Source organism: Delphinapterus leucas, chromosome 15 (genome assembly GCF_059928025.1).
Source record: "Delphinapterus leucas isolate spDelLeu-1000000601 "Yukka" chromosome 15, BTC_Dleu_Yukka2, whole genome shotgun sequence".
NCBI classification, from domain to species: Eukaryota; Metazoa; Chordata; class Mammalia; order Artiodactyla; family Monodontidae; genus Delphinapterus; species Delphinapterus leucas.
In genome coordinates this window covers 31,456,034-31,477,724 of record NC_143143.1, presented here as the reverse complement: position 1 = coordinate 31,477,724, position 21,691 = coordinate 31,456,034, and positions in this window count along the sequence as shown.

The window sequence follows — 21,691 nt, the reverse complement described above, 5'->3', positions numbered from 1 at the left end:
TCTTCACCACTAGCATTAGTACATCCTTCTGAGATACTACACGTTGTACTTATCCTTGGCATGAATTTTCCACCTCATCCCCCCAACAACCCTCCGAGGCTGGGAGTGTTCTTATCTCCATTCTACACATGAAAAAAGAAAAAAAAAATACAGGGAGGAAATAACTTCCCCAAGTCTTATAGCTAATAAGTAGTAAGATTCAGATTTCAGCCCAGGCAGTCTGACTGTGATTTTAATCACTTCACTATTTCGCATCAGCAATACCAAATTACTTGCAATTCACCCAATGTGCAATTTTCTCATGCCTCTGGGCAGGAATGGATCTGGTTTTCTGTAGGGCTGAAAGCATATACAGTTTTGCAGATCCTATTTAAGGAAAAGAAAAAAAATACTAATAAAAATTTAGGTATTTATAAGGGAAAAGAATCTGAAAAAGAATAGATACATATATATGTATAATTAAATCACTTTGCTATACACCTGAAACTAACACAACACTGTAAATCAACTATACTTCAATTTAAAAATCCAATTTAAAGAATTCAGGTATTAATATGAATGATTATTTCAAATAATAAAAAGATGGCAAATTACAATTTTAAAATGCTGAAAAGCATCAGAAAGTTTTCTTAAAAATCCAGAAAAACAACACTGTTTCTATCATTTTCTCTCTGACATATCTGTCCATCGTATGAGTTTCCTACTTTTTCTGAGTTCAGACTTATGGATCACTTCCTCATATGCCCCAAGTTTGGGGATGTCATTTTCTACAAGGAGAGTGGAAAGATAATTCAGCCTTTCTCCAAGGGCAGAGGTTGGTAAACTGAGGCCTGAGGTCAGCTGCTGTTTTTGTAAAGCCTTTTTCGGCACACAGTTGCACCTGTTTGTGAACCTCTATTGTCTATGGCTGCTTTCTTGCTACAAGGAGTTAGAGTTGAGTGCTTGTGATAGAGAAGGTATGACTACAAAGTCTAAATTATCTACTCTCTGGCCCTTTTACATAAAAAGTTTGCCAGTTCTGCTCTAGGGCAGTGGTCTCTGAAGGGAAGAACTTAAGAAAGGTGCTATGAAACTTAGTTTCATTGACTTCTTTTTACCTATTTTGCTGCCTCTGGGCCAGAAATCCATCCACTCTGGGTTCCTCCTTTGAGATTTAGCTCAGACATGTTCTCCCTTAGAAGAGCATTCCCTGACCCCACCCCCCACCAGCCCACACCAAGAGCCACTCCTCTGTGCTCCCACACTCGCATTCAATACCCCTTCATTTATTGTGGGGGAAAAAAATCATTTCTCTAAGCTTCCCTCCAATTCAAGATTGGAAAGATGAGGATGTGGTTTGACCAGACAGGGGCCACACTGATTTGAAAAGAGTGACACATACTACTAGCTGCCTACCTTGTAACCATTCTCCTTTCTTACTTAGTCACAGAATATGATTTTATTCTGAGCGGTGTTGTGTCAAGATCGAAGATTACATTTTCTGCCTCATGGTTCTAGTCAATGAGATATAAGTGGAAGTGTTGTGTGGGATTTTGAAAAGGGCTACTACTAAGAACTGCCTCGTGTTGGAGGTAACTCCTTCTTCTGTCATCACCACCCTGTCTCCTTTTGGCTTCTTTTAATATAGATGCAATGGCTGTAACTCCAGCAGCCATCTTGGATTATGAGGTGACTTTAAGGCTAGCAAAATAGAAACATAAAATGTACTCTATGTCCAAGCAGATCCAGTAGAGCCACCATAAAAATCCTGGGCTATCTACTTTCAAAATACTCTTATGTTAATAAATAAATTCTTGTGTGTTCAAACCACTGTAAATGAATCTCTGCTCCTAGCAGCCAAATGCAACCCCTAAGTGGTACAGGAGACAAAATTCTTAGGTTATTTAATCAAATAGGGTAGGAGGGTGAGAAACACTTTAGAACTATTGAACACAAAAAATATTAGATTTTTGTCATATGATTTTACAAATTAATGATAATTGACATTCTAATCAGGCACTAAACAAATGGTGCTATGAGAGTGGTTATCTTAGGATGTTTTCATTAGACAATGTTCATTGGTGCCAACTAAGAACTGTAACATATATGTATTTAAGCAAAAAAATAATAGAAGAAGTGGTGGGGTTATTTGGTTCCTGTCACTGGGAAGAATGGAAATGGATCCAAGGCATCCAATAATATCATTATCTTTTATGTAAGTTTCTCACTCCCTGTTCCAATAGCTTTTTCCATGTGACTGGGCAGCAGGGAAGCATAGCCAAAAGAAGCCAAGGTGTGCAGTACTTTCATTTAGAGGAAATACACTGTTTTCTCTCCCAGAATCCATGTAGATAAATCCCAGGGAAGATCTCTGATTGGCCAGCTAGGATCACATGCCCACCCCTTGTACCATGTAGTATTGGCAGGGAGGAGTGTGGGGATTGGCCAGTCTGGGTCACATGCCTGCCCATGTGGTCAGGGGACAGCATACCATGATTGGCAGCCCCTCTGGAATCATACAGGATACACAGTCCAATGGTTAATGAGAGATGAACCATGTCCCAAAAAGATGGAGAATAAGATAAAACCATAGTACTCACTACCTAGTACATGGCCGTTAGCTCTTTGAGAACAGAGGCCAGTTCTGTTTTTTATCTAATGTCTCTGGCACATGGTGGACGTCTTATGGGTGTTTACATCTTCATCAATGAACACTTAGTTTGGGTATTTTGTAATAATAGAAACAATAGCCATTTGTGAACCGCCTCCTATGCCAACAATTCTTTTTTTCATTTAGTCCTTAAAACAATTCCAGTTGCTGTTGAGGAAAGTAAAGCTCAGAGTCATCTAATAATTTGTCTAAAACTGCACTGAATTCAAACTCCATTTTTATCCAAATACAAAATCCATGTTTTTGCATGACAACACACTGCCTCTAAAAGTTTTCAGGGTGGTACACCTTATCATAGATCTGTGTTTGTTTTGTTTTGTTTTTTTTCAAATCATGTTGGAGAGGATCAACAGCAGGGAATTTCAAATCTAGTTGCCCATAATGATCACCTTGTATGCTTATACTGGATCCTGGGCCTTGTTCTTGTTAATTTTGATTTAGAAATTATGGAGTAGGACCTGGTAATCTGTATTCTAGCAACTATTGTGAATACTACAAGCAATCAAAACACACAGAAAGCAAAGCATTCATGCATTTACCACCAAGGTTAAAAATAAAACACATCATGTGTAATTAAAGTCCTCTGTAATCCTCTCTGATGTCATTGCCATCCCCCCTGCCACTCCCCTGCGATAGGCAATAGCCTTTATCCTGAAGCTTGGGTTTACTCTTTCATCTATGTTTGTACTGTTACTACATATGTATGTCCATATGTAATATATGGTATCTTTTTGCATATTTTATACAATATACGCTAACTCCACATTCTCTTCCACAATTTTCTTTGATCTCTCAGTTGTATCTTTTGAGGTGTAATCACATTGATGAATGTAGTACTAGTTCATTTGTTTTCACTGTTGTATAATATTCCATTGTTTGCCTTTATTTACCACAATTTATGTATCCACTTTTTCTTTAATGTACATTTAAGACATTTACAAATGGTCACTTTTACAATGTTGCAGTGAACATTTCTGAACATATCCCCTCATTCACACCCATGATACTCTCTAGATTATATTCCAAGGGGTGGAGTTGTTGGGTCACGGGGAATGGTGAGTCTGGTTTTTTTCAGAACTGCTCAGCTGATTCTCATGGGCAGGAAAATTAAAGAACTGCTAAGTCTGCGCCAACCTCAATCTGTTACACCTCAGTGCTTCTCAAATTCTAATGTGCAAATGAATTTCCTGGGGATCTTGCTAAAATGCAAACTCTGATTCTATAAATCTGGAGTCGGGGGTGAGATTTGTAATTTCTAACAAGCTCCCAGGTAATGCTGATGCTGGTCTGCATGAACCACACTTTGGCTATCAAGTTCTATCTGAATAAAAATGAAAGCTCATTCTTTCAACAGAGTAAACTAGGCACATACTATGGACTAAAGGCAGATGATGCAGGGAGGAATAAGAAGGGTGAACAGACAAGTCTTTTTGTTGGAGACAGTCCCAGTTTTGCCTAGCATCTCTATGCCTCTGTATGTGACAGATGTCATGGTTGTCCTTAAACAAGGCACTGTTTCTGTATCTTATGCTCTAAGTAAGGAAACTTAAAGGAATCAGCTCTCTGAAAGGGAAACTCTCTACTCTATGAAAAAAGCTTGGACCTCAGGACTAGATTCAACATCAGCATCTTTCTCAGGGCAAAATTAGAAGAAGCCCCAGATATTATTCTCACCAGCATCCTCCTGTCAGCTCCAAACAGTGAGGGAGCAAGAAGGAAACCTGGAATTATTAGCTGTTTCACAAATTTTTCTCCTTCAGAATTCTAAGATATAATTGAATTGCTGAATTTTATACTAAATGTTAGCACCACTTGGAGTTACAAACGCTAAGCCCAAACAGAGGCAATGATATCACTGAAGACATGGTGGTTTGAATTTTGATGCTAACAGTTGTGATTAGATAAAATGGTTTTGAAAAGACCACAGACTCATCTCTAATGCACTTGGACCTGCTACGGTTGCTTGCTTTGCACACCCCAAAATACGGGGTGAGTTTTCACTCTAAACAACCCATTCTTTAACTTCAAGTAGTGTTTCTTTTAGACAAGATGGAAAGTGATTAGAGACGAATGTGCATGGAGGAATCTCGAAGACTTTGCTTCAAGCCCTTCACTTCAAGAAAGTGCGATGTATGTTCTCACTCTTGCAAGATGATGCTCAGAGCCTTCCATGGAATTGGAACAAGCATTTGCCTTGAAATCCAATATTTGGGCTCAGCTTCTATGAGCAGCGTGGCCTTGGGAAACCCAATTGCTTTATTGAGCTCCTCATTCAATGGTACAGAAAACATTTGTTTAGAACTATAAATCATTTTTCTGGAAAATATCTCAGAAAACAGTTACAGATGAAGATCCTTACAGCTAGAAACACACACGAATTTCTCAATGTCACCCAGCCAGTGTGGGTTTATAGGGCTTTGCCCAAAAGTAAGGCTGTGTATGAGCTGCCAAACACGTCTAGTTATAAAGGTTGAACTTGTCATAAAGGCACCTTAGCTTTTACAGTTCCATTTGGACTTTATTAACTTAGTAAAATGTAGTACATTAGAACTAGTAATAAGAGATTATCCACATGCACTAAGTATTTGATAAGCATTCATCATTTTATTTTTCAAATGGGCTGGATATAAATGCCCAGTTTCTATAAGTGTGATAGCTCCCAAGCCCCTTTATGTAATAATTATTGACTTCTTGTTTATAAGCAGGCCTGAAAGTAGTGTCTCTTTTTAATTAGTTTCCTGATGACTTTTTTTTTCTTTTTTTAATTAAACAATGCCACAGACAAACTTTTGAAGCTAAAGACACTTTAATGGATGTGATCTGTCTGCCTTTCTTTTCCTGGCTGTATTCATTATAGGCAAGTCAATGAAAATTGATATACTCATGATGGAGAAAAGGAATGTATTTGTATTCATTACAGGGGATTGGAGATAATAATAAAATGAAATGTTGTTATAGTGAGATATAAACGCAACCTACAGAACTGTTCAATATGAGAATAGCTAGATACATTTCATTACCATGATAGGAAGCAGCTCAGAAGCGGAAGCCAATAATTTTAAAAGTCTCGAGCACAGGGTTATGCTGACTATACAGTTCAATACGTTAATTGACAATAAATCCTGCTTGCCTCTAAAAGGCACTTGACTAGTCATTTTCAAGATGGTCCTGATTTTTTATGATGCAGAACTTTTAATTTACAGGGATGATAAAAATAGATTTGCTTTCAGCCACTTGTATTTGATTTAATTACCTAATCAACTATAAATCACCTACTATTGAAAAAGTAATTTAACAAAGATGATATTTGGCTGTCATATTTTTGGGTTACTGCTTGGGAGAGTTTGGTGACTGGAGAGGAAGGAGACTTTGGCAGGTGAATCTTCTACAGTTTCCTCCAAAGTCCGAAATAACTCTGCAAAGTTTGGCTCCTCCTCCAAAATCAGTCAATTGGCATTTTGACTGACTTACTTCTTAACCAGATATACCTTGAAGGGGTGTGAAGTTGTCATTACAATGGGAAAAATTGGGACTTGATTATATCTTAGCATTTTTCCAGCCCTTATATGCTGTCATATTGCCCCTAGTGACAAGTTGGATGTAAATCTAATATGGTAGTTAAGATTGACTATAGAAAATAGAGGCTCACCTCAGCAGAACCTGCTAGATTAAATGCTTGATTATAGATGATGGATATTTATGATTAAAGAAGAAAGGCATAGTTTCCTGGAATAATTGGAGGTTCTGATGCCCCAATGTCAGAAGACCTGCAACAACATCTCTCTCCAGGCTTGGTGAGACAACTCAGACACTCCCATTTTCTATTTGCCTCTCCAGAAATCAGTCTGCAGCTCTTTTGTGACCATATGCTAATTACTAGCCACTTGCTTCTAAAACGTATATCTCGTCTTGTCCCTAGGCTGCTCAGAATTCTTCAGTGGTTTCCCATCATGCTCAGTCTAAACTTTTAGGCAAAGCATCTCCTTAACACTTCAGACTCTGTCAATATTCCTCCATCCTATGTGTTCTAAACATTCTGAAGGTCTTTTAATTCCTGCAAAATTATGGTTTATTGAGGGAATTCCCTGCTGGTCCAGTGGTTAGGACTAGGCACTTTTGCTGTCGTGACCCAGGTTCAATCCCTGGTCGGGGAACTAAGATCTCACAAGCTGCAAGGCATGGCCAAAAATGAATATGGTTTATTGGCTGAATGGATGGATGGATGAGTGGATGGATGGATGGATGGATGCAAGGATGAATAGATGCAAGGAAGAACGAGGGGATGGATAGGTGGAGGGATGGATAGGTAGATAGATGGATGGATGCAAGGACGAAGGGATGGAAGAGTGGGTGGATAGATGGATGAATAGCTCAAGTAACTGTCTTTCCCATTCCTGGAAGTATTTAGCCCTAGTCCCTAAAATATCTTCCTTTGCTCTAATTCATTCTTCTCCATTCTACATCTCAGAAATGTCAGCATGTCTGAATCATATTTACTTGCTGGATACTGAGGTGATTATGCCTCTTGGTGAAGTTCAGCCTTACTCATGGTTCTAACCTCTCATCTTGGCTTAAACTCTGGGGGACCCTGAGGTCCTGGTGATGGACACTATTTTCCTTGATTCATGTTACATTTAATTACCTCTGCCCGACAACCAGGCACAGGATCCTTAGCAGCTTTCTATTCCCCCACTCCTATTTTCTTTGGAGTCAACCCATACTGCCTGTCTTTTAACTAGAGGGGGCTGCAGTTCTTGGTCACATGTAGGACCAAGATGAGAGTAGTAGATTCAGAGCTGAGTCAGTCAGTAGATTTTTAATTTCTAGAGTGAGACTTTTCTCCAAGTTTGGTGATGATCTCTGGTTGTCAATTTCTCCCAAACCTCATCTTAGTTTTGCAATAATACAAATGCCTTATACCAAAAAATGTTAATAATTTTCAAAGCTATATAATGGATACAATGGGTTTCTTTTTCTGTCCCACTTGCATGGATGCATGGAATTTATTCTTTTATCTTTTTGAGCTCCATATATTAAAATGAACAAAGATGTGAAACTCATGACACCTAAAATACATGTGTGTGTTTATACCTATTATTGAAAAGAAGGCGTAATAGCCCAATTATACTTCAATACAAAATTATTATCCTAAACACAGTTATTTTCATTTATATATCCCCTGCCCCAGTCCAAGAGCATAGACCCATATTTTTACAGACTGGCATTAATGGTGCCCAGGTCATTTTGTGTTCTGTTTTGTTCACTTCATAATTGATCAAAAATGTTTTCCATATTTCCACCCAGTTTTCACAATTATAACTTCTACAATCTGCAAAATATCCTATCATGTCGATGGAACATCATTTAGTCCATCATTAATGGATGGACATTTTAAATTATTTCTATGTTTTTGTTGGCATTGTTGTCGTTGGAGATAATGCTGCAAAGACTAATAAAAGATGTGAATATAAAAAGTCTGATTAAAATTTATCATCAATTTTTCCCTTCCCCAAAGAGTATTTGATTACCTTAGAGCTCATTATGTCCTTAATCTCTATTTTCATTTTCTTTTTTCAATTTTCATACCTATTCATTACCTCTCTTAATATTTGGTAATCCTCCCCTTCTCTAGCTTTAAGCTTAAAAAGCGTACGAAATTCTGTTTGTGCAATAACACAGATAGGAAGTCAAACCAACCTGAATTCAAATGCTCTGTCTACCACTTTGTAGCCCTAAGAACTCAGAGAGGTGATTGAATATTTCTAGCTTTCAATGCTTTCATTGGCAAAATGAGAACAATACCTTCCTTATAAGTTTATTTTAGAACAAACTCTAAGAAAACTTTTGTTGTTACTCTTAACATTTTTATTATTATTTTCTTTGAAGAGCTTTAAAAGTTTGGACTCGGAGAGGGTAGGATCAGGCCTAAAAATTGTAATAGAAAAACAATTATTTTTGGTGTGATTTATTCATCTGCTTGTTTTCTTCCCACTTCCATTTAAATAATTGTAGAGAGCACTGTTATGGTAGTAGACCAATTGTAGGGGTCTATGCGTAACTCACCGTAAAAATCTTCCTCTGAGATTTCTTTCCATGTTATTATATAATATTCCTAAAAAATAAAGTTTAAAATAAATGGCAACAGTTTGCCCCAAAGAATGGGTATTTCACATTTTTTCACACACAAAAAAATGGTGATTCATTAAGAAGGTTTTGAAGTTTTAACTATCGTAAATAACATTGTGGTCAGTAACTTTGAGTATAAAGCATTTCCTTCAAGTAAGTATTATTTCCTTAGGATGAATTCCTGCATTTGGACTTATTGTGTCAGACAATATACACATTTTAAACTTGATTCATTTTGAAATTATGTTTTTCTAAAGTATTGTACAAATTTTTTATACCTGCTAAACCCTCTTAGGTTCCGTAATACTAGCAAAAAGAGGATAGAAAGCTTCAAAGAAATGAACCCAGCTAGTTTAATAATACAGGATTCATATTCTGGGAAATATCATACATATTTCCTTTTACATTTTGTTGTTTCAGACTATGTTTGCATATGAAATAACCAAATAAATACTGTTTTCATAGTAAAAATGCTATCGCTCAGACAACATATAAGGAAAGACATAAATTCACCTGGTAAGTGATATTGTAACAGGGAAAAAAAGGAAAAGGACATTTATTTTGCTAAGAGCTCCACGGATGGGACTAAAATACAATACAGCTTGATCAGGTTCAGTATAATTTTGTGTGTCTCACAAATGTCAGCCAAAGGGTTGATTGCTTAAAATAATACTCTGTGTTTAGACGTTTTGGATCAGCTAAATGTTTGCTTGTAGTTGCCATTATTAAGAAACAGTGGCTTTGCTTTTCTCTTAGTGATGGAGTTTTTCTAGACTAGCATGTAAAGGGTGGGATTGTCTAAGCTTAGCACTCCCCCCAGTTTTCTCTTTCTCTCTCTCTCTCTTTCACCCAGGCAGCAGATCACTCCTTTTCCATCAAATGTTCACCTTTGCTAATGAGTAGTTAATGGGTTTTGGCATCATTGAAGGCACAAGCACAGACAAGGTTGTAGGATCCCGGGATGGCCTGGTGCACTGTGATCGTGCATAGGGGATCCTCAGATCCAGCCCCTGAGCCTTTTCCTACATCCCTCGATACTTCCCTGGAGCATCGAGTGTTTGGAAATACAGCTCTATTTTAAAACCTCCAAGTCACCACTTTATATGACTACATCCTCTCCTCTTGGAATTGATAACATGTTGACTCAGAGTCATAATGGTAACTTCCTCATGAACAGCTGATGTTGTGAAATTAACAAAGACGAGAACTCCCTGACAGTTGAAGCCAAGAAATGAATTATAAAAATGTACTTCAGTCACAATACCAGAGGGACTCCGCTTATGAATTAGTAACAGATGGGAAAATACTATTCACTTCCAGTTTTACATAAACGTCTATAATGCTTGTTCTGATCATAAGTTTTTATTTCTTCCAGAGCTTCATTATGGTTCTAGCAAGATTTGCCATTAAAAATAATAATAATAAAAAGCTTGCTGTGGGTAGATGCTATTTTTCTCTCTTCCTTCTCTCTCTGTTAAATAAAAAAATGTAAAGAATAATTCAGGTGAAACATATACATGTCATTTCATTGCTTACTTTTTGTATTGCAAAACAAAGTATATATTCCCCTAAATCACATGGTCGAGGGTAATTTATTATTATTTTTTTAGATTAACATCTATGCTCTGAAAGGGAATTGTTAGTTAATAAATTCTCTGTTCCGCTTTTCCATAGTACTACTGCTCTTCCCACAATTAGAAAGTAAACATCTTTGATGTTTGGAGCAAACGCTTGATATAAGAACTGTCTCCATCAACACTGTGTCTTGATACTAGTATTTGGCACAAATATAAGCCCTCTTAGATTTCCCTCGACAGCTTCCTTCTTTGAGAATATACCACCCCCACCTTCTGGAGCACTCTGCTGCATCTCTGGCAGTGCCCTTGCCAGCCTAGCTGGGTTGGCTGGGATCAGGTTGAAGCCGTGGACCTGGATCACCCTCATTCCCAATAGGCTGAGCCCTGCCCACCCCAAGTCATCCCTCCACTTCTGCTCTTGGATGCAATGCCACACCATGGGGGAGGGGATCCAACCTCCTTGAGGGATATTCAAGGGCAAATGATATAACCTTGAAATGTGGAGAATCAGTTTTCCATAAGGGGGAATCTTGACCAAAGGAAACAGGTGTAGAAGGGCCTGGGCAAATAAATTCCTCCTTCTTTCTCCATTACAGAGTCTCCTCCTAGTTGTAGTTCCTTTTTGCAACTTTTCTTAAGAAATTCCCTTTTGCTAAGCCACCCTGCTCACTGAGCAGAAGTGATGTGTCTCTTCGTAGCTTGTCATGAAGTGGTAGCCGTCCCTGAAATCCAGGGTGTAGCATCGCTTCACATCTTTCCTGGCCTCACTCCCACCTTTCCTTTACCCTCCCTGTCCTGGACTCTCAACTCTCAAATAAAGTGAGAGCACTTTCATCCTTGCCTCAAGCTCACTTTCTTTTTTTTTAATTTTTTAATTTTTTATTGGAGTATAGTTGCTTTACAATGTTGTGTTACTTTCTGTTGTACAGCAAAGTGAATCAGTTATACATATACATATATGCACTCTTTTTTAGATTCTTTTCCCATATAGGTCATTACAGAGTATTGAGTAGTTTCCTGTGCTATACAGTTGGTCCTTATTAGTTATCTATTTTATATGTAGCAGTGTGTATACGTCGATCCCCATCTCCCATTTATCCCTCCTCCGCTTTCACCCTGGTAGCCATAAGATTGTTTTCTACGTCTGTAACTCTATTTCCATTTTGTAAATAAGTTCATTTGTACCATTTTTTTAGATTCCACATATAAGCAATATCATACGATATTTCACTTTCTCTGTCTGACTTCACTCAGTATGACAATCTCTAGGTCCATCCTTGTTGCTGCAAAAGGCATTATTTCATTTTTTATGGCTGAGTAATATTCCACTGTATATATGTACCACATCTTCTAGATGGGCCACCATCTACCTTGAACTGCATAATTATTAGTAGTTCCCATTTTCACTCTTTACAGCTATAGGGTCACCTTCTCTCTAGAAGAGAAAACTTTGGAAGAAATGGAATGGAGTGTAGTAGGTTGCATAGTGGCCCCCAAAAGTTATGTCCAAGTCCTAACCTCTGGTAGCTGTGAATGCAACCTTATTTGGAAATAAGATCTTTGCTGATAGAATTTGGTTGAAGATCTCAAGATAAGATAGTCCTAGATTTAGGGTGGACCCTCCATCCAGTGATGAGTCTTCTTACAGGAAACAGAAGGAGACACAGAGACACACAGAGGGAAGGGCCATGTGACAATGAAGGTGGAAGTTGGAGTGATGGGTCTACAAGCCAAGGAGCTCAAAGAATTACTGGCAGTCCCAGAAGCTGTGAAAAAGCCATGGAACAGATTCTCCTTTGGAGATCTCAGAAGGAACTGATCTTGCTGACATGTGGATTTCAGATTTCTGGCTTCCAGAACTATGGGAGAATAAACTTCCATAGTTTTAAGTCACCCAGTTTGTGATACTTTGTTATAGTAACCATGGAAAACTAACACAGGGAGGACAGAAAATCTTAGTTGGCTTTTTTTTTTTCTGAAGGGAGAGGGATTGGGCTTGACCTGACTCATGCTTTCCCCTAGGTTTGAGAAAATACCCACCATTAAGCATCCCTCAGATGCCTTTTCAGATATGTATTCACATAAACAACATTGGTTAATTCACAGATCAAAATATAAGATAAAGACTCTTTGGTCTGCAATTTGGTAAATCCCTGGTGTTTTGCCCAGCCACATGTACCCTCCTTTAGCCAATAAACCCACTTCAGTGAGGCTTTCTAACTGTTCTCTGCAGTGGGACAGACCTATATTTTCCAAGTAGAAGGCATTCTGCAATCTGGTGAACTCCTATTGATCCTTCAAGAACCAGCTCAAATGTCACCTCCACTATGATGTCCTCCTGATTTTCCCAACCACTGAGCATTCCCTTATTTGTGCATTTAAAGTACCAAATGTTTTCTTTTGTAGAGTACCGTTCACCATTTACTGAAATTGTCAATTTGATTTCCCATCTCTTTCACTAAAAGGACCTGCATTTTTGTGTTCAGATTGTGTGTATGTGATCAAAAGCCCATACATACCTATATCAAATGAAGGGTGGATCTTGTTTGCAAGGAAGGCTTCTTGAAACAGTGTCTAAGGACAATTCTAAGTACAAAAATTATGTTCCTCTCCTATCTTTTCCCTTCAAACTAAGCTGCTTATTCCCCATAGCCAATCTTCCTTCCTAAAGGCAACATTTTATTCGTGAAAGTGCTTTTAAAAGACGGGGGGATTTCGGCATTATTTTAGAGAGACTTTCTAAAGAACAATAACAAGTCTATTTGAATCTTTTATTTGGTATTAACTAGATATTTTATCGTAAGTGAGCAGGGAGTTTCTGGGTCACTAGTCTTTATTGCTTTCTTGAATGCATCTCAGCCTTTTCCATAGTTCAAGTCCATATAATCCCCAATCCTTTTTTCCTTCAAATTTTAACTCCTTCACTGTGTTCCTCATCACTCCTCTTGTTAATATCTCTGAGATTTCACTGTTGAATTGTCATCTTCAATGTGAAAATGTTTTGAACTCATGGTGAATTGTGCCTTTTAAACAGGACTGTAAGAACTTGAGTAATTCAGCTTGTTTTACCCTGAGCCAAAAATACTTGTTCCAAGATTTTCTTTTCCTCCTCGTTTTTGAGTGACTGAGGGAGCCCTGTCCTGTAGCAGTGGCATCTGTTTTAGGTTTATGTTTAAAGGAGTCCTTATCTCTGACCCTGGCATAATTAAATAAATGTTCTCGCGGTCCCTTTTGAATTCCCGCAAAAGGACACAGTAAATGTTCACTGTAATTTCTGGGCCTGTCTTCTTGCCTCTTTCTCTGCCCCCTTTCTTCCACCTGTTCCCATCAGGCACCCCATTTCTTCCCCAGTTTCATCTCCTATTACACATTCTCTGCTTCAACCACAAAGAACATTTTTGAACCTGTCTCTGTGTGTTTGTATATCCTATCCTTTCTGAATGGAATGACCTTTCTCCTTGTCCAGACTCACCCATCAATGTTCAGAGGGAAACCTCACTCCACCAGAAAGTCTGACTGCTCAGAGCACTTTTTTCCTGTCCTGAGTTAATCTATTGAGATGTGAGTTGTTCTCTCTGCTCTGGAAAGTGCCAATAAACGAGATAAACCTTTTTCTTCTTCATCGCAAGATGGCAGCTGGGACTCTCTATTCTGAATTCTGGCTCCCAGCCTGCATGGAGGTCAGGTCACAAAGGACAGAGCAGAGCAACAGCTTGTAAAGTTAGCCAAGGACACCTGATGCAAAGAAAGGAGTGCAGAGCTGGGGAGGGATTGTCCTAAGCACGAGAATACCTGGGTGCATGTTATGAACAGAAATAGTAACAGAAGATGGACCAGCTCTACTTTGGAACAGAAGAGGCAGGAAGGCAGGTGGGAAGATGGCAAACTGAATTGAAGATGAAAGAGGTGAGCAGACCCCAATCCATCTAAGTTTCTAAGATCTGAGTCAAAATCTACATTTGTTCAGTGACACAATTTCTCCAGGTCTGCAAAGCACTGGGTCAGAAAATTGTCATTTTCTGAGCACTTAATCTGTGCCCAGCAGTGTTCGATAATTTGATCACATTATTTCATTGAATCACCAAGTGACCCTGGAAAGAATGTATTACTGCCCACGTTCCTCAGAAAGGAACACCAGATGCAAATATGGCATTAGAGAATCAAGGTTGGAGTTCAATGTCAATGTGTCTGATGGTAAAAACATTTTCTGGTCTACCAGGTCCTCTCTCTTTTTGAAGCCAGGGCCTGAGGCCACTTGTTTGGCCATACCTGGTCTCACATATGCATGGCCCCAGTGGAACCAGCCTCTACCTATGGGAGAAAGAACTCAGGACAAGCTAAGCCCATCTCATTTTGGTGCCTCCAAATGAAGTTGGATAAGACCTAGTCCAGTCCCAGCCCCTAACGAGATTCTCTGATTACCAAAGAAGGCAGTGGAGGAGTTAGAAATTTAACTGTCAACCTGGGAGTTTTCTAAGTCCTTCTGCTTCTCTCAGCCTTTCACTCCTCCCTACAGTGGGCAATAAAGGCCCATTGGCACTCATAGGCAGAAGACTTCCGCCTCCCCTGTGGGGTTCAATCTTTCGCTAACCTTGTTGAGCCTCTTCTGTCATCATTATTGGTCTCTTTTATGGCCCCCACTGGAACTTAACACTCATTGTAAGAATCAGCCTGGTCAGAGGGTTCCAGAGGGGACCATTGGAGTTTTATGGAAACTTTTCCAGCTGCTAAATAACCTTGAGAAAAGGGTTTAGTTATTGACTTCCTGACTCATGGCTCTACCTCCCCAGCCACCTGGGGTGAGAGTTTATATTCTCTGACATCCAGTATCTCCTGAGGATGTAGCACCATTGTTGACCTGAAGCTGTCATTTAATGATGAAAGAAACTGACTCAGAGTTTCTGATTGGCTGTTATTTCATTGCCATTTAAATAAGTCCAAGTTTGGAGTGTATGCCCCTAACTCTCCCTGCTGTGTTCCTGCCCCTGTCCTGTCTTAAAGGCACACACATAGATGACATCCACGTTCACCCTCTTTTAGGGTTTGAGTAATAGATGCATGATTCCAAGGTCAAGCTCTTAAATCCCTCGTCACCCATTAAGCTCCTCCTGATTACTCTGTGAATCACTATGGTTTAGAGACACTGTGCCTTAAAAATAGATTGATAAAAGTGTAGATGTAAAGACTTTTCCAGGGTTTGTGTTGTTCTGTAGGTGACACTGGAGGGAAAATTATAAGTTATAAATCTTCTTCCTAGGGATCGCTCTAGAACCTGTCAGGGTAAGAACACTTGGCCATAAACCCACCATTTCCAGCCAGAAGTGTCAGAGTTGCTAGAGAATTGGGTTTATGAGGAATGGTTGCAAGCAACCGAAGGAGTGATTAATTGAAGAAGGACAAGGGGTGTGTGGCATTCAGCAAGAGTGTGCTGGCATAGAACAGCCATGAGAATGGAAGTAAATACCCAAAATACGGCACAATTTCTGGAACACTAGACAGCATCATGATGCTTTACATAAGTTATACCATTTATTTCTTGCAACATCTCCATGAACGGGTATCTTATACCCATTTTACAGATGCCAAAACTGAATCTCTTACGTGTCTTTCTTTTTTAATGAAATGTAGTTGATTTATAATATTGGGTTACTTTCAGGTGTACAGCAAAGAGATTCAGTTATATATGTATATTTTTCAGATTATTTTCCATTATAGGTTATTACAAGATATTGATTGTAGTTCCCTGTGCTATACAGTAAATCCTTGTTGCTTATCTACTTTATATATAGTAGGCTGTGTCTGTTAATCCCATACTCCTAATTTATCTTCCCCCCTTTTCCCCTTTGGTAGCCATGTTTGTTTTCTATGTCTGTGAGTCTGTTTCTATTGTATTTTGTACATAGACTCATTTGTATTATTTTTTAGATTCCACATATAAGTGATACAATATTTGTCTTTCTCTGTCTGACTTACTTCACTTAGTATGATATTCACTGGGTCCATCCATGTTGCCACGAATGGCATTATTTCATTCTTTTTGATGACTGAGTGATATTCCATTGTGCGTGTGTGTGTGTGTGTGTGTGTGTGTGTGTGCGTGTGTGTGTGCGTGCGTGTGTGTATACCACATCTCCTTAAACCAATCATCTGTTGACTTTGATTCTTTAGATCCTGAGTGTGAAGCTTGACTTTTTACTTTCTAGATACCAGGAGGTTGGCTTGTGTTCAACCCTTAGTTGACTAGGGTTCAAGCTCGTTGAGACTAATTTCAGTGGTGATTCTGCTGTCTAGACTGTCTGCTGATCTTGACTTTAGCCCGTGGAGTATTAAGAGCCCCAAATAAATAGGCCCTGGAACCAACAGACCTGGATTTGAATTCTGGCCATTCCTTTTTCAATACGACTTCCCTAGTCTAGAAAGTGAGATGTATAGTGTTCAGCTTCTGGAGTTCTATGGGGAATCAAGTGCACTAATATTGTAAAAATAGATGCTCAGTGGAGTTTGGACTCTCTTTCTCACAGTTTAGTGTCAAAGGTCCATTGCCCCTTATATAGCAAACTGTCTCATCCATCACCCTCTGAACTCCCACATTTATCCATCCATATCTTTTAGAACCTGGAAACTTCTGCCTCGCGTTATGCATAGAACCATGTCCAGGGCACATGTATTGCTGGAACTCATCACTGCATGTGTCATCAGGGTTCTCCAGAGAAACAGAATGAATATGTATATTACGTTATTTTTAATATGCAGCTTAACAGACCGCCTCTCCAACAAAGTATCTTTATAAGAATCCCCAGTGTTCATGAAGCTGAAAGGCGATATGAATCTGGGGACGGAAAAAAGTAAAACAAACAGCCTGTTGTAGGCCAGGGCGTCTCAGGCTCAGCACTGACATTCTCTGTTGTAGGGGGCTGTCCTGTGCACCGTAGATGTTTAGGAGCATCCCTCGTCTCTACTCACTAGATGCCACTAACACCCCCTCCCCAGTTGTGATGATCAAAAACATCTTCAGACACTGTCAATGTCCCCTGGAAGATATAATCACTCCAGTTATGATTCTCTGCTTTATAGCATAGATAAACAGCAGAGTCCAGATTTGAGCTCATTTATTTCATTCTAGAGCCCAAATTGTATGTCACCATGGTAATGATTACTAATTCTGGATCCTTACCTCTTTAAAGTTCCTCTCCTTTCAACCTTCAATTCACTAATAGGACTGCCCCCCTAGCCCACTCACAACAACCAAAAATGTCCCCAAACATTGTTCTAGGGGCAGGTGGCAGGCAACATCACCTCTGGCTGAGAACCACTTCTATAAAAGATATGGAGGGCTTCCCTGGTGGCGCAGTGGTTGAGAGTCCGCCTGCCGATGCAGGGGACACAGGTTCGTGCCCTGGTCCGGGAAGATCCCACATGCCGCGGAGCGCGGAGCGGCTGGGTCCGTGAGCCATGGCCGCTGAGCCTGCGCGTCCGGAGCCTGTGCTCCGCAACGGGAGAGGCCACAACAGTGAGAGGCCCGCGTACCGCAAAAAAAAAAAAAAAGATATGGAAACCTCTGCTTCAGGTCACAGGGATAACTGCAGGAGTGAGCATGATGCAGGCGGGGTCACGTGCTCCGTATGAGGCCCCGTGATGTCACCTGACATGTGACACCCAGTTTAATCCTCACAAGATTCAGAAAGCAGATTGAGACTCAGGCGTGGCCAGCAGCATCCTCTAGGCCACCCAGCTAAGAAGCAGGGCAGCCAGAATTTGGATACCCTGCGTTTTCCTTCAGTCTGTTGGGACTTTTTCTCCGGATCCTGGAAACGCCAGTATTGGAAGATGAAGTGAAATACCAAAGAAAGAAAGGAAAACCATCAGTGGAGGCAAATCAAAACTACAATGAGATATCACTTCACACCAGTCAGAATGGCCATCATCAAAAAGTCCACAAACACTAAATGCTGGAGAGAATGTAGAGAGAAGGGAACCCTCCTACACTGTTGGTGGGAATGTAAATTGGTAGAGCCTCTATGGAGAACAGTATGGAGGTTCCTTAAAAAACTAAAAATAGAGCTACCATATGATCCTGCAATCCCACTACTGGGCATATGTCTGGGGAAAAACATGGTCCAAAAGGATACATGCACTCCAGTGTTCGTTGCAGCTCTATTTACAATAGCCAGGACATGGATAGAAATAAAGGCTTTCTTCTTCCTTCCGGAACTCTCTTTGGTTAAGACAGCAAGCGGGGAGAGGTACATTCTTTGTCATATTTAGTTGTAGTGCAGTAGTGATAGTGGTGGTCCTGGTATGTACTTAAAGCCATCACCAGGTCACTTAGGTGTGGCTAAGTCAAGAAAAACAATTCCCTGTGGGTTTGGAATCTCTACAAGCCAGGTGTGCACTGGGCTCTCCGAGGATTTGCCAAGCCACAGAGATCTGAGGCTGCATCCCCCGTCCGCCCTCTCGTTGCTGATTTTATGGAATCGACCACAGTAACAAATGGCCTTGCATTTGGATGGTGGTCCCAGTTCTGGTTACAGCTGAAACTCCCTGTCACTGTTGACATATGTGCACTCTGAGAGCTCTAATGCCACTGGCCATCTGTCCAGGAGTCCAGAGCCATCCTCGGCATTGAAATTCGCAGTCAGAAGAGGCAGCTCTTCCCCAGCAGACACCTGCAGCCCCGGGCTCACAGACACGGCCTCGCCAGCAACCCATCGGTGCTGGGAAGTCCCCGGATCAACAGAAGGTGGAGGGAGGGGATCACACAAGATGGATGGGGGCTCTAGGACATCATCCCTGAAAAAGCCCAGGAGACGTGATTCCCCTGAGTGTGAGCGTAGTGAAGGGGAAAGGGCAAGTTTGATCGTTGCAGTCAGATTTGGGTTTGAGTCTCTGTTCCAGCCTGTATGGGAAGCATGATCTTGAACAAGCCACTCCTAGAGATTCAGTTTCTGCACCTGGAAAATCACAACAGACTCTTTCCTTCTTCCTTCAAAAGGGAATAATTGGTGTGAAAATTAGCTTTGTCACTTAGTGAGTGATCTGTTGTGGTGAGAACTGTCAGCTGTGGCCCCCTGCACAACATGGACTTTATTATTCATGGAGGGGAAAAGGGGGGAAGAACCAGATGGTGCGGCCCAAGCTCATGTGGGGAGAGAAGATAAAGCATTAATTAGGAGACTCAGAAATGTTCATAGAGACAAATGTGAGAGTCACATGACGAGCCTCAACTTTTATTTGAAAATGTAACACATTATCGGGGAAAGCGTAAACAGGATGCCAGAATGCCTAATAATAAATATATCTTCCTCCCGCCCCGCATCAGATGACCAGGTCTCCCTCTCATGAGAAATCACTGTGGCTAGTTTCTTGTGCATCCTTCAAGCAACAATCACTGTATAGACAAGAAGAGAATTCTACAAAAGCGACTTCGACTTTGCTTTTTCTCACTGATTAGATCTTGTTCTTGAATCAGAACATCTGTATCTGTCTCTTCCTTTGCCAGACCAGGCAATACTCCACCATATGGATGTACCATCATTCCTTTCACCAGTTTTCTGCTTCTGTGATGACAGATACTTTGCTATCATAAATGATGCTGCAAAACACATTTCAGAAAACATTCTTCGCACACATGTAAGTAAAATATTAGAGACAGGGTTTGTGAGTCATAGGGAGTAGACATTTCTTCTCAATTTGCAAAACTAATGAGCCGCTCCACCAATAATAGGCATGCGTTATCTGTTTTCACACCCAGAAGCACCCACACGATGCTCTGACACCCCACTTTCCCCTTGGAGCACATATGTGTGTTTTAATTTATTTACTTTATTTTTTTTTTGGAGGGGGGTGATGTTGAGAGAAATGAACCATGAAACCCAGTTTTTATAAAAGAGATGCTCTGAATTGAGACAAATGAAGGACGACAGAGAGGCTGCCCCCCTTCTGGAATACGCCCTTACAACAATGTCCATCATAAGCCTTTGAAGGCAGCAGCCTCACGCAGGAAGCTTCCTGCGTTTTCATTTTTGCCGATAATCAGTAGGGCAGGCGGGAGGGGCGGTCTCTGCTCGCTCTGCTCTCTTCCTGGAGAGAGGAGGACTGAACGGGAGCAGGCAGAGGGGACAGCAAGGGCCACTTCGGCTCATGGACCTAAAGGATCCATGCCCCGAGGCTGCCGCAGTATAAGGCAAAGGTCCATCACCCACTGCAGACGCAGACCCTCCCAGAAAGCCCGCTTGAGCTGAGAGGTGAAGTTGTTCCCTGCGGATGCTCGAATGAAAACGAGATAAATCATGAACTCTTTGAAGGTAATTTATCCATCCTTCGCTACCTGCCTGTCCCATACACAGGCCATCCTGTGTTTGCCACAAGCAGAAAAGAAAGGTGAGATAGGTAGCAATCCCTCCGGGGCTGCCCTGGGTCAACTTTATCAAAAAGATAAAATGTTTTGGGTCTCGGCAGCCCCCCTGGGCTGGCTCCGGGTTGGGCTTCCCGAGGCATTAAGGGGTGAAGGAGGTGAACGCACCGCTCTTCCTGGTACATCCCAGTGGCCTTGCCTGTGTCGCCGCTGATAGCAGTTTTATCAAGATAAATCTAGTGCTCCTCGGAAAGGATATTAATAAATTATCTAGTAATGAAAAATGTGAGAGGAACCATACTCTTACATCAGGCTTGTGGTGATTACTTTGATAGATGCACTGGGGAGATTTCCTCGACAAGGCAGAAATGAGAAACATGACACATAGACCTTTAAGGGTGACCTCAGAGGAAAACAGAAGTTGCTGAATGATACAGAAGCAGAACAGGGAAAACCAGAGCTGCGAGGCTCCGCAGGTCCACTGCCAGATGGATGGGCTCCGCGGATCAACCGATCATTGGGTTTAGAGTCAGATGCAGAGAGGGGAGGAGGATAAAGGGAAGGAGGGGAGGGGAGCAGAGGGCAAAGACTGGAGTCTGGTTGTGAAAGCATGTGGTCGAGATTGGCATAGATGCCGGGATGGAGTCTTAGCTTTCTCGCAAGACACTGAAACATCCTAAGCCTCCTTATCTGTGAATGAAGAGAACGTCAATGGCACTTAAATTGCAGGGTTGCAGGGGATTGTGTGCAAAAATCATTGGAAAGTTCTTGGAACCAGTAAGTACTCAATAATGGTATCATGGTCCCTGAGAGAAGTGGGGTCCACTTGAGAGCTGATAAATGTGGTATGAACACTGGGAAGGAAGCAGGTGCTCAGATGAGGCTGTTAAAGAGAGGAACCCCAGTGCTTTTTTGTCAACAGTCCTTGACACAAGTTTCTTGTGCTCTGTTAGGTTCTGAGGATGCTAGCTGAAATGGGGTGAA